The sequence below is a fragment of the Rhinatrema bivittatum genome, chromosome 1 (assembly GCF_901001135.1).
Source record: "Rhinatrema bivittatum chromosome 1, aRhiBiv1.1, whole genome shotgun sequence".
In the NCBI taxonomy this organism is placed as follows: Eukaryota; Metazoa; Chordata; class Amphibia; order Gymnophiona; family Rhinatrematidae; genus Rhinatrema; species Rhinatrema bivittatum.
This window is the reverse complement of record NC_042615.1, coordinates 506,153,534-506,167,698: the sequence shown is the minus strand read 5'-3', so window position 1 is coordinate 506,167,698 and position 14,165 is coordinate 506,153,534. Positions and strand designations below refer to the sequence as shown.

The 14,165-nt window shown below is 47.3% G+C and overlaps 1 protein-coding gene across 6 annotated transcripts in view; it reads right to left on the bottom strand.

The window, feature by feature from the left end:
* The window catches only part of LOC115096294 (synaptonemal complex central element protein 1-like), a 226,874-nt gene that overhangs the window by 141,133 nt on the left and 71,576 nt on the right, over positions 1-14,165 (bottom strand). The window lies entirely within an intron of this gene.

Sequence of the window (14,165 nt, the reverse complement as noted above, 5' to 3'; positions counted from 1 at the left end):
GCATTGCTAAGACTTGAGCTAGTATTTTAAGATCAATGTTGATCAGTGAGATCAGCCTGTAGGAGCCGCAGAGTGTATGATCCCTCCCGGGTTTCGCTAGTACTTTGATACCTACCGTGTTGGCTGCTGAGGTGAGCGAACCATCGGTACGTAATGCATTATACATATTTACTAAGGGTGATATTAACTCAGCGCTAAATAATTTGTAATACTTTGCGGTATATCCATCGAGTCCCGGGCTTTCCCTATTTTAAGGTCCTTAATAATACTCAAAATTTCCCCCTCCGTTAATTCAGCATTAAGCTTCCGTTGGTAACACTTTTTTGTCTACTCCATCCAAATATTGTGCTATTTCCTGTGAGGTGCACTGAGTTTCGGAGTCATACAGAGACTGGTAACATTGTGTAAATCGACACCCAATATCTTCCTGTGAATACACAAAATTTTCCTGTGAGTTCCTTATTTTGATAATCTGAGTTTGAGCATCCCTCTCCTTTAGCTTTCTTGCTAAAAGGCGCCCCGCCTTGTTTCTGAACTCATAATGTTGTTTCAACCGCTCAAGTTGGAATGCAATTTTACCAAGCTCTAAAGTGTGTAGTTCCCATCTCGCTTCCTTCAGGCGGCCTAGGGTAAGCTCATCTGGAGAGCGTTTATGCCGTAGTTCCAATTTATTGATACTTTCCATCAGTACAAGCCTTTCTTTATCTCTTTCTTTCTTTACGTGCGCAGCCCTAGCAATAAACAAGCCTCGTACATAGGCCTTTAAACTGTCCCACAGGATCCCCAGGGACACCTCCTCAGTATCATTACAACTTATATAGGCATTGATTTCATCTTTCAGGTGAGCCACAAAAGTCTTGTCATTCATGAGACTATCATTTAACCGCCAGAATTTAGTACCCGCCTGGTTAGCCCCAGTAGCCACTGAAATCCAAACAGGTGCGTGGTCGGACCATGTGATGTTTCCTAATTCTGCTTCACTAATCGAAACGACAAGCTGCTTATCTATTAAAAAGTACTCTAGTCTGGAATACGATTTATGTGGATGTGAGTAGAAGGTATAGTTGTGTGCTGTAGGGTTGCGCAACCGCCATATATCAGTAAGCCCTCTATCCGTTATAAGGTGCTTAAATGCCTGTCTATTTGTCCTACTACCACTACCTCCAGGATAAGAATTATCGAGCTATGGATCCCTAGTAAGATTAAAATCCCCTCCCCCCCCCCAACAATAAAATGGCCTTCAGCCCACTCACTTATGATATTGGAGATCTTTGTCAAGAAAGTTGCCTGATCTGATTTAGGACTCACACCAAGAGAAGAACTATATTTATATTTATTTATTTAACACTTTTTTATACCGACCTTCATGAATAGATTCATATCAGATCGGTTTACATGGAACAAGGGGTCTAAACTTAATAAACAAGAGGCAAAGTTACATATAACAGGGAGATAGAACTTGGAGGCTAGGGTAGCCGGAGACAAAGGACACAGAACTCAAGAGAAACATAACGTCAAAACTAACATAACGTCGAAACTAGGCGGGGCGTCTAGTCAGGTAAGCGGAGTCTGATTAGGTAGCATATTGATGGATTAGAAAGTTAGCCTATTGAAGGATTAGAAAGTTAAGGGAAGGCTTGAAGGAAAAGTCAAGTCTTAAGTTTTTTTCAAAAGGTTAGAGGGCAGGGTTCCAGTCTGAGGTCTGTAGGCATGTTATTCCAAATGGTAGGATCCGCTGTAGAGAATGCTCGTTCTTTGGTAGTTGATAGACGCATGGCTTTAGTAGGGGGGACTTGCAGGGTTCCTTTATATGCATCTCTGATGGGTCTTGAGGATGAGTATAGTTTGAGTGGGATCTGAAGGTCTAGTTGTAGCTGATTGTGGATGGATTTGTGGATTGTGGTGAGGGACTTGTGCAAGATTCTGTATTTTATTGGCAGCCAATGCAGGTTCTGGAGGATGGGAGTGATGTGTGTTCCCCGGTTGGTGTTGGTTAAGATTCTAGCCGCTGCATTCTGGAGCATCTGTAGGGGTTTGGTGGAGGAGATGGGGAGCCCAAGATGGAGAGCATTGCAGTAGTCAGTCTTGGAGAAGAGCGTTGCTTGAAGGACAGTCCTAAAATCCTGGAAATGGAGGAGGAGTTTGAGCCTTTTTAGAACTTGCAGTTTATAAAAACAGTCCTTAGTTGTGATGTTAATGGATTTCTTTAGATTCAGATGGTTGTCGAAGATTACTCCTAGGTCTCTTACTTGCGTGATCTGGGTGTTGGAAGGTGTCTGATAGGTTAGGACCGTGTGGTCGGCGGAGATGAGAAGGAGTTTGGTCTTGGCCGCATTGAGAACCAGGTTCAGGATGGTGAGGAGGTGGTTAATGGATTGGAGGTGTTTTAGGGAGGGATTCTGTTATGGGGATCAGAATCTGTACGTCATCTGCATAGAGGTAGTGTATTAATTTTAGGTTTGTGAGCAGCTGACAGAGGGGCAGGAGGTAGATATTGAAGAGGGTGGGTGACAGGGAGGAGCCTTGAGGTACACCTAAATCTGATTTGGTGTCGGGAGATTCTTTGTTGTTAATTTTGACTTTGAAGCTTCTGTCGCTGAGGAAGGAGTTGAACCATCCGTGGACCGATCCTGATAATCCGATGTCTGAGAGGCGATTCAGTAGGATGGCATGGTTCACGGTGTCGAAGGCAGCAGAAATGTCTAAAAGGTCTAGCATGAATGAGAGTCCTTTGTCTAGGCCCAGACAACACTTTTATTATATATATATTCCACCTATCTAGACATTTAAAAACTATCTAACACACTCACACCCATGCATCCACCACTCATATCATATAAAATCCAATGAACATGTTTTAAATCTGTATACCTCATACAATGATGTTGTATTGCTCTATTAAGCTTGTTACACTGTTAAATTCTTTAACAAGATGTTCTTTTACTATTAATAAATTCAAATACTTTTATATAGATTCTGATGAAGGACAGAATCTATATTATTAATGCAAAACTACAGAATTCAACTGAAAACATCTTACTACTGATGTTAATAACCTCGTCTTAGTGTAGACTACTCAGTCCAAGGCAACATTAAAGTTCACTAACATCCTCCACGCATGTCTTATCCAGGATCCTGTGATATTGACACTGGGCCTCCCGATTGTCTCCGCAGGCGCAGATCACCTTTTTCCACTCTTCTCCAACGAAATCGTTCCTCTTTACGTATCCCACTCACGTTAGAAGTGATCCCAGGCCTTTTGGAGCCCTCCGTGAGCAAGCCTGCCTCTCGGAGGAGGTCCTCCACTTCAGATACCTTGCGAACCCTTGAGTTGACTCCACCGATTGTGAAATTGAGGCCAAAAGGAAACAGCCATCTATAGCGAATGTTTTGCGAACGCAGTAGTTGGATAATGTCACGGAATTCCCTCCTTTATTTGATGGTTGAAACTGCCAAATCCTGAAATACTTCAATTTTGTGGTCCTTCCATGATAAAGTTCCACTTTTTCTAGCAGCCTGAGCCACTTTCTCTTTTACTGTAAAGCTGTGGAAGCAGGCTATGATGTCCCTGGCCTGATTGCTGCACGAACTTCCCAGAGCTCTATGAACTCGTTCTAAGATTACCTCCTGGAAAATTTTCTCACTGCCATTAGGGTCTAACAACAGGTGGCAAATGTCTCCCACCACTTTAAAACAGTCATGGTATTCTTCCGTTTCGGGCACACCACGGAAACGTAAGTTTATTCGACGTGATCTGTTTTCTATATCCTCAACATGCATGCTCAGGTCTTCCTGTGCCTCTCGTAGATATTTTCCTGCTCCTCTCTGAGCTTACTGACCTCAGTCTGTTGTTCCTCTAGGCCGGTTTCTATATCATCCACTCTCCTCCTGAGGTCTCTGTTATGGTTAATGGTGTTTGGGTGGATCCTAGGACACTGTAGCAGCTGACCACACCCACAGGGGGCAGTCCCGTGAGGGACCACGTTGTCAGGCTAGACTCTGGACGCACAAACACAGATTTGAATCTTTTATTAAACAGTTTGAATGACCACCAGAGGTGGCGGTAGTGAGTAGTGGTTGTAGAGCCCAGCTGGGCGCATTTCACACAGAACGCTGGAACAGCAGATCCTCTGCAAGGCAGTGCTGTAGTGGAAAGAGACTGAGAGTTATGAGCACACAATAAGAATAACATTCAGAGTCCCAATGTAGAAATAGGAGAAACTCCAAGACAGGGAGAGCAGGCCCTCGAGGAGCAAGTACCTGATCCCTTAGAGCAGAGAGTCTCGGTAGCGTTGTTCTCACTTAACAGTAACAGATTCCACTAGACGAGAGGTCTGGCACCGGAGCAGAGAGCAGGCCCTCGAGGAGCGAGAACCTGGTTCCAGTGAAGCAGTACTGTGGAAAGAGATGGTTTCTGTACTCACTGATGGTAACTGTAAGTTAGTTCTTCCAAGTAGAAGGGTAGAGGTTGCAGGCAGCGACACAGGGAACATGGGCCCTCGAGGAGCGAGTACCGGTTTCCTGATAGCACCTGAAAGAAGCAAAGAGGCCCCCGAGGAGCGGGTACCCCGTTAGAGACCCCGAAGTGTAGTAAGAGTTCCAGATAACGCTGGAGTGGCAGAGTAGCTTAGGAACGGACAATGAATATCATCCGTAAGAATTCCTGTTGCTAACTCAACGAGCAGCAAATACTATAGGCAGATATACCCGGACGTCGTGACGTCAGAACAGGGGGACGCCCCTGAGGTTCGCGCCAACGTAGAGTTAAAGATGAGGGCGGCATGCACGCGCGAGCCCTAGAGGTACCTTGAAGGAGAATGGTGGGAGGCAGCACCAAAGCCGCTCCGGGGACGCCGGAGAGAACGACAAGCAGACGCCGCGGCGGCCATCAATCCAAGGTGAGCGGGAGGAGCCGAAAGTAGAGAGAGGTAGGCAGGGCGAAGCCGTCGAAGACCGACAGACGCAACAGTACCCCCCTTCCATCCCAGCAATAGGCCTCGCCTCACCTCGCTTCTCCTTCTGCCTGGGCTCGCGCGATCGGCGCAGCCCATTCGGGGCAAGAGCCTGCTCACCCCCAAGGGTGAGCTGCGCGGAACAGAGCAATCTTTCAGAGAAAGGAAAGGAAATTAAAAAGAAATACTCCCGAGGCTATTGAAGAGAGCAGGAAACAGTGGTGAGTCTCGCCGCGCCCACACTACCTCAGCCGGCCTATCAGGAGCCGACTGAGGCCCTTTAAATCTGCTGCAACGCCGGCGACCCCCCTCTTCGCCGCCATCCCATCCCAGCAATAGGCCTCGCCTCACCTCGCTTCTCCTTCCGCCGGGGCTCGCGCAATCGGCACAGCCCATTCGGGGCAAGAGCCCGCTCACCCCCGAGGGTGAGCAGCGCAGAACAGAGCAATCTTTCAGAGAAAGGAAAGGAAATTAAAAAGAAATACCCCCGAGGCTATTGAAGAGAGCAGGAAACAGCGGTGAGTCTCGCCACGCCCACACTACCTCAGCCGGCCTATCAGGAGCCGACTGAGGCCCTTTAAATCTGCTGCAGCGCCGGCGACCCCCCCCTCTTCGCCGCCCTCCCATCCCAGCAATAGGCCTCGCCTCACCTTGCTTCTCCTTCCGCCGGGGCTCACGCGATCGGCGCAGCCCATTCGGGGCAAAAGGCCGCTCACCCCCGAGGGTGAGCCGCGCGGAACAGAGCAATCTTTCAGAGAAAGAAAAGGAAATTAAAAAGAAATATCCCCGAGGCTATTGAAGAGAGCAGGAAACAGCGGTGAGTCTCACCGCGCCCACACTACCTCAGCCGGCCTATCAAGAGCCGACTGAGGCCCTTTAAATCTGCTGCGACGCCGGCGACCCCCCTCTTCGCCGCCCTCCCATCCCAGCAATAGGCCTCGTCTCACCTCGCTTCTCCTTCCGCTGGGGCTTGCGCGATCGGCGCAGCCCATTCGGGGCAAGAGCCCGCTCACCCCCGAGGGTGAGCCGCGTGGAACAGAGCAATCTTTCAGAGAAAGGAAAGGAAATTAAAACGCCATCCTTCTAAACCGTCTTTCAGACATCGGATTATCTGGACTCGCCCTCAGATGGTTCGACTCCTTCCTCAACAACAGAAGCTGCAAGGTCAGAGTCAATAACAAAGAATCCCCAAGTTACAAGTCAACTCTAGGCGTCCCCCAAGGCTATTCTTTATCTCTCACCCTCTTCAATATCTACTTACTTCCCCTCTGTCAACTGCTCACAAACCTAAATTTAATTCACTACCTCTATGCAGATCTTGATTCCCATAAAAGAATCTCTCCCAAAAACACTGACCTACTGGGAAAATTGCCTTAAGTCCATCAACCGCCTCCTCACCAGCCTGAACCTGGTTCTCAATGCAGCCAAGACAGAAATCCTTCTTATCTCCCCTGACCACTCGGCCAACACCGATCAAACAGTCCCTGACTCACAGATATCTCAAGCAAGAGATTTAGGAGTAATCATAGATAATCATCTGAATTTAAAGAAATCAATCAACAATATCACTAAGAACTGTTTCTATAAGCTTCAAGTTCTGAAAAGACTCAAACCCCTTCTTCATTTCCAGGACTACAGAACCGTCCTTCAGTCAACGCTATTCTCTAAAACTGACTACTGTAATGCTTTACTCTTGGGGCTCCCCATCACCGCCACCAAACCACTACAGATGCTCCAGAACGCAGCAGCCAGAATCTTAACTAACACCAACCGGCGAGCACATATCACCCCCATTCTGCGAAACTTGCACTGGCTGCCAATAAAATACAGAATCCTACATAAAGCACTCACCACTCACCACAATCCACAAAACCATCCACAATCAGCTCACACTAGACCTTCAGATCCCTTTCAAACTCTACTCATCCGCAAGACCCATCAGAGAAGCATATAAAGGAACCCTACTAGTCCCACCAACTAAAACCACCTGCCTAACTTCCACCAAAGAACATGCATTCTCCACAAATTGCCGACTGACCTAAGACTGGAACCCTGCCTTCTTACGTTCCGAAGAAAACTTAAGACTTGGCTTTTCCTCCAAGCCTTCCCCTAATTCCTAAAGTGTCAATCCAGACTCAGCCCAACTGACGGGACGCTCGCACCGGTCCCAGTACCCTTCATATGTATTTTACCTCTAGTTAATTTCTGTCTTTCTACTTCCTGGCTACTCTAGCCCCCAAGTTCAATCTCCTTGTTATATGTAACTTTGCTTCGGCTTTCTTGTTTAGTTAATTAGTTAATCCCTAAGTTCCTAAAATGTTAATATTCTTTCTTTAATTTCCTCCCCTTTCAGATCCTAGTTATTTTTCCTTGTTTTTTGTAACTTCCTCACATCCTAAATATTGTTACAATGTTTTTATTTGTTAAGTTTCTTATTATATTTGATGTCGAATTGGGAAATGTTTCTACCATGTTACTCTCTGCAGTTATTCACATTGTTAATTGTAAACCGGGTTGATGTGATTCATATCATGAAACTCGGTATAATAAAAATAATAAATAAATAAATAAACCGGTCTGATATGAATCCCCTCATGAAGACCGGTATAGAAATATGTTAAATAAATAAATAAAAGGCGGCCTTCAGCCCTTTTACCAGGTTTAGATTTTTGTGGATGCATCTGATGAAACTGAAGAAGCATCTCCTTATCCAGGATATTTGCCATCGGCTCCCAAGAAATTTCCTTGGGGCCGTATCCTTCCCAAGACAGAAGGTATTCCCAAGTTTTGCCACATCTTCTTACATCCAGAATAGCTTCAACCTTATATTTAAGGTCTTCTTCTGTGGTAACAGAAGTTGGTTCTGGAGACTTGGATGAGAACTCATTAAGAATGAGTGGTTTCAAAAGTGAAACGTGGAATGTGTTGTGGATTTTCAATCCAGGTGGTAGCTTCAGTCTGTATGTAATGTTGCCAAGACGTCAGAGAATTGGAAACAGTCCAACGTAGCATGGAGCAAATCGAGTAGAAGGTAACTTTAGTCTCAAATGCTTAGTTGACAGCCAGACTTTGTCACCAGGTTGAAATACAGGCGCTTTAGAGTGATAAGCGTCGTATGATTTCTTTGCTCATTCACCCGCTTTGATTAGCATGTCTTTAGTCTGAGTCCATAATTGATGGATATCATCAGCAGTGGATTGAGCTGCTGGGAAAGACACAGAGAGTCAATGGAAGTGGCGGTGAAGGTAGTCGTCCATAAACCACTTCGAATGGTGTTGATCCAGTGGATGACGCTGGATGTGAGTTAATGGCGAATTCTGCCCATGGCAACAGTTTGGCCCAGTTATTCTGACAGCAACTCACATAGGCACGAATGAACTGTTTTAGGGTCCTATTCATCCTCTCAGTTTGGCCATTAGATTAAGGATGATAGGCAGATGTATAATCCAGAGAGATGTCAAATAGCTTGCACAAAGCCTTCCAGAAATTTGCCGTGAATTGAGATCCTCTATCAGAGACAGTGTGCTTCGGTAGGCCATGTAGGCGAAAGATGTGTACAATGAAGAGCTAAGCAAGCTCCAAGGCTGAGGGTAAGCCAGGCAGTGCCACGAAATGGGCCATCTTACTGAAATGGTCAACCGTCACCCAGATAGTTTCATTCTTCCAGAAAGAGGCAGATCAACTACAAAGTCTGTAGCGATGTGAGTCCATGGCTCTTCCGGAACTGGCAGCGGTTGCAGCAATCCCCAAGGCTGACCAGAAGTAGGCTTATGTTTAGCACAGTTGGAGCATGATGCTACGTAGGAGTACGTGTCTTCCTTGATAGTAGGCCACTAATAGTACTTCTGTAATTTCAGCAGGGTACGGAGTTGACCAGGATGGCCAGCCAGCTTGGAATCATGAGCCCAGTATAGTAGTTTCTTTCTGAGGTTCTTGGGTACAATCGTTTTACCAGCAGGCACAGAATGGGTAGCCGCCAAGATGACTTTCTTTGGGTTGATGATATGCTGAGGTTCTTCAGGAACATCCTCAGAGAGGAAAGAGCGAGACAGGGCATCAGCTCTGGTATTCTTGTCTCCGGGACGATATTTGAGCACGAAGTCAAAGCGATTAAAAAACAAGGACGGAGATACTCTAGATTCTTGTGGTCCGAGAATACGGTAATTTGATGTTGGGCGCCTTCGAGCCAAGGCCGCCATTCCTCGAATGCCATCTTAATAGCCAGGAGCTCTTTATCTCCAATCCCATAGTTCTTCTCTGCAGGAGAAAAGCCCCGCGAGAAAAAGGAGCAGGTATGTAAGGCTTTAGAATCTCCAGTTTGGCTCAACACGGCCCCTACTCCAACATCTGAAGCGTCAACCTCCACGATGAAGAGTCTGTTGGGGTCCGGGTGACGCAGACATGGCTCAGTGGAAAAGGCAGTCTTTAATTTCTCAAACGCGGAAATGGCCTCCACAGACCACTTTGAAGCATTAGCTCCTTTCCGTGTCATAGCAGTTAAGAACACTGTCAAAGAAGAATAGTTTGTTATGAAGCTTCTATAGTATTTTGTAAACCCAAAAATTGTCTCAGGGCCTTCATACTGGTAGGTTGAGACCAATTCTTGATACTCTCTAATTTTTGGGGATCCATCTGGAAGCCTTGTTTCGATACGATATAGCCAAGAAAAGGCACAGATTCTTTGTGAAACTCGCATTTCGACAATTTGGCGAAGTCTCAGTAATACTTGTTTGACATCTGCTAGATGAGTAGACATATCTTGTGAAAAGATCAAGATGTCATCTAAGTAGACAATGACACATTTGTACAGAAGGTCCCGCAGAATGTCATTCATCATGTTCTGAAACACGGCGGGGGCGTTTCACAGGCCGAAGGGCATCACCAAATATTCAAAATGGCCATCTCGAGTGTTGAAAGCTGTTTTCCACTAGTCACCTTCGTGAATGCGAACCAAGTTATAGGCTCCCTTTAGGTCAAGTTTTGAGAATATCTTGGCTCCTTGAAGTCGATCATAAAGCTCTGAGATCAGAGGTAAGGGGTATCGGTCTTTAATCGTGATCTCGTTCAGACCTCGATAGTCAATACAAGGACGCAGTGTGCCATCCTTCTTCCCCACACAAGAAGAAGCCTGCGCCCTCAGGAGACTTAGATGGTCTAATGAAACCTTTTTGCAAATTTTCCTCAATGTACTCAGACATGGCTTTGTTCTCCACCACCGACAATGGGTAGACACGTCCCTTAGGAGGTTCCGCATTAGGTTTCAGTCTTATGGCGCAGTCATAAGATCTATGTGGTGGAAGGATGTCAGCAGCTTCTTTGGAGAAAACATCATGAAATGATGCATACTGAGGCGGCAATCCTGGCATCACTGGAGTTGTAGGCATACAGAGAATAGGAGTGACCTCCTTTAGGCATTTGCCATGGCATTCTGGGCCCCAACGGGAGAGTTCCAACATGGCCCAATTAAATTGCAGCATATGTAGCTGCAACTAGGGTAACCCCAGAATGATAGGGTGCATGGCCTTCTCCAAAACAAAGAAGGAAATTAATTCAGTATGGAGAGCTCCGGTGCGGAGGGATACCAGTTCGGTACAACAGGTAACATCACCCGGTAAAGGCTCCCCATGTAGAGATAAGAGTAGTGGAGTCTTCAGAGTGGTGAGGGGAATCCTCAAATGTTCCACTAGTCGTTGAAGAATAAAATTACCTCCTGCCCCTGAGTCCACCAGGGCAAGAGTCTGAAGTTCCAGAGGTCCGCAGATCAGAGTGACAGGGAGAGATAGCGGAGGAGAGGGCATGGTGAGGCCTAAGAAGAGTCTTCTCGCAGGACTTAGGCCAGTCCGTTTCCCGAACATATTGGGCATGTTTGGACTGCATGACCAGCTTGTCCACAGTACATGCACAATCCATTCCTCTTCCGAAGTCTTCTCTCTTTGGATGTCAAGTGACTGCGACCAAGTTGCATCGGTTCTTCCCCGCTGGCAACAGGAGTCAAAGGAACCATCCTGAGTGCAGGTTTATCACGAACTTCCTTCTGAACAGGACCTTTACAAAGCTTGAGTTCTTGCACCTTATCACGAAGCCGATGATCAATTCTAGTAGCTAAGGCCACTAGCCCATCCAGTGAGTCAGGTGTTTCAAGAGCAGCCAGCTCGTCCTTCAAGCGGGAATCCAAACCTTTGAAGAAGAGAGTTTTCAGGCATCTAGGGTCCCAATGTAATTCAGCTGCAAGAGTCTTGAACTCTATAGCAAAATCAGCCAGTGGTCGGTTGCCTTGCTTAAGGTCCACCAATGTAGAACCAGCAACAGTGTGTCGGGCAGGATCATCAAAAACGGATTTAAACAAGTCCATAAATCCATCAGTATCCTGAAGAATAGGGTCTTTGTGTTCCCACAGCGAGGAAGCCCAAGTCAAAGCCCTTCCATCCAGGTAGGATAGAATATAAGTAGTCTTGGACTGGGCTGTAGGGAAATGAGTGGGTTGTAATGCAAAATGCATACAACACTGGTTTAAGAAGCCTCTAGTTCTCTGAATCTCCCCAGAAAAACGTACTGGAGCAGCAAGAGGCACAATAGTCTTTATAGTTACTTCAGGTAACTGACTTTCATTACTAGATGTAGAACCTTGATTCTTCTGTGCGTGCAGCTGATTAAACGCAGTAGTCAAATTCTCCAATGCGTCTTGTTGTTCAGCGATGCGCCGGGCCAGGCCTGGAATGGTCTGCAAGGAGCTGAGCCAGATCCATGGAGTTAGCAATCTGTTATGGTTAATGGTGTTTTGGTGAATCCTTGGACACTGTGGCAGCTGACCACACCCACGGGGGCAGGCTAGACTCTGGATGCACAAACACAGATTTGAATCTTTTATTAAACAGTTTGAATGACCATCAGAAGTGGCAGTAGTGAGTAGTGGTTATAGAGCCCGGCTGGGCACGTCTCACACAGAACGCCACTACAGCGTATCCTCTGCAAGGAAGTACTGTAGTGGAAAGAGACTGAGAGTTATGAGCACACAATAAGAATAACATTCAGAGTCCCAATGTAGAAATAAGAGAAACTCCGAGACAGGGAGAGCAGGCCCTCGAGGAGCAAGTACCTGATCCCTTAGAGCAGAGAGTCTCGGTAGCGTTGTTCTCACTTAACAGTAACAGATTCCACTAGACGAGAGGTCTGGCACCGGAGCAGAGAGCAGGCCCTCGAGGAGCGAGAACCTGGTTCCAGTGAAGCAGTACTGTGGAAAGAGATGGTTTCTGTACTCACTGATGGTAACTGTAAGTTAGTTCTTCCAAGTAGAAGGGTAGAGGTTGCAGGCAGCGACACAGGGAACATGGGCCCTCGAGGAGCGAGTACCGGTTTCCTGATAGCACCTGAAAGAAGCAAAGAGGCCCCCGAGGAGCGGGTACCCCCGTTAGAGACCCTGAAGGGTAGTAATCCAGATAACGCTGGAGTGGCAGAGTAGCTTAGGAATGGAGAGCGAATCCCATCCGTAAGAATTCCTGTTGCTAACTCAATGAGCTAGCAAATACTGTAGGTAGATATACCCGGAAGTCGTGACGTCAGAACAGGGGGACGCCCCTGAGGTTTGCGCCAATGTAGAGTTAAAGATGAGGGCGGCGTGCGCACGCACGCCCTAGAGGTACCTTGAAGGAGAATGGCGGGAGGCAGCACCAAAGCCGCTCCGGGGACGCCGGAGAGAACGGCAAGCAGACGCCGTGGCGGCCATCAATCCAAGGTGAGCGGGAGGAGCCGAAAGTAGAGAGAGGTAGGTGGGGCGAAGCCGTCGAAGACCGACAGACACAACAGTCTCAGATATCATTTTTCATGTCTTCCAAAATGTCCCTGATCTCTCTCCTAAAGCGAGCCATGTCTCCTCTCAGGTCTTGAAACCAGCTTTTGAACTCCTTTCTGGTAGGAATGTCAGAGCCCTCCACATCAGCAGCTGAATCGGGAGCTCCACTTTTCTCCGGCCCCGAGTGTTGCCATCGCTACCGCCGAGGCGAACGAAAATCTATTTAAATCCGCTTTTTTTTTCGGGGTCGTCATGCTTATCTTCCTGGAGCTCTACTATGAGCTTTGCGGTCAATTCCAGGCTCCTGAGACACCGATGGAGATCGCGGGGGAGGAAGGCACGAGCCACAAGTTTATGCGGCCATCTTAGCGGGTGACATCATCGCTCTCTCCAACTCCTCCTTTCTAAAGAGGCGCACCACCTTAGGGTCATCCCCTTCCACAGCATGCGCCCCACGCATTGTGCCTTGGTGCTGTAAATCAGAGTCTACATCCACCCCCTGTGGGGGCTTGAGCTGGAGGTCTGGGTCATCTGGATCAGAATCCTGACTAGAAGTATCCTTAGTAATCTGGGGAACCCCTGACCAACGGAGACGCTTAGGCTGAGCAGGTTCCGCACCTCCCTTAGAGGTAGACCGTTTCTTAGCAGAGGGCTTAGAACCTTGAGAAACTACCTTCTTACCAGATTGCAGCTTCCCTAACTTCCTCTCCTTGTAAGCTTTATGAAGCAACAACACAAATTGTGAGGAAAAAGAGGAAGAGAAGGAGGAATCAGAGGCCTCCTAGGGGCTATCCTCCATTGTAGGGGAATTAGGCTGTAAAGGTTCCCTGTCCGTTGGGAAACCTTGCTGGGGAGAAAGAGGAGGAGGTAAAACCCCCTCCCCCAGTGCTGCACTAGACACAACCCAGAATGACTGGAAAATGGTCCCCCGTTCCCGTGCTGAACGGGAACTTATCAGCCTCAGAGTGAATTGCAGCAGACATCCCAACCGGGACCTGGGCAGACTTTGATTTAACTAGTTTTGCCATTTTAATTATTTATTTTTTGGTTCCCGACAATCCCTACCCCGCCCCGGATGCAAGCCGAGTAAAGGCCCTCCTTGGAGAGCCGCACGCGGACCGACCTCACGCATGGCAAACAGACGAACGCAGCATCGAGTTGTGACAGAAAAATAAAGACAAAATAAATTAATGAAAATTCAATGAATAAACAGCAAAACGAAAGGCAAATACAGCGCTGCGACAGGGAGTGAAGGAGAGAGAGCCGGCGCACGAGAAAACGAAAGCAAAACGTTTTTTAAATTATAAAACTTGCCCGGCAGTGGTCCAAGGAGCTGATTCCTTCGGGTGAAGTGAACCGGGCTCCCCGGTGTCGCACCCAAGCTGCTAAGTAGATAAGTAGGGCCCCTCGACCCTGTGAAGCAG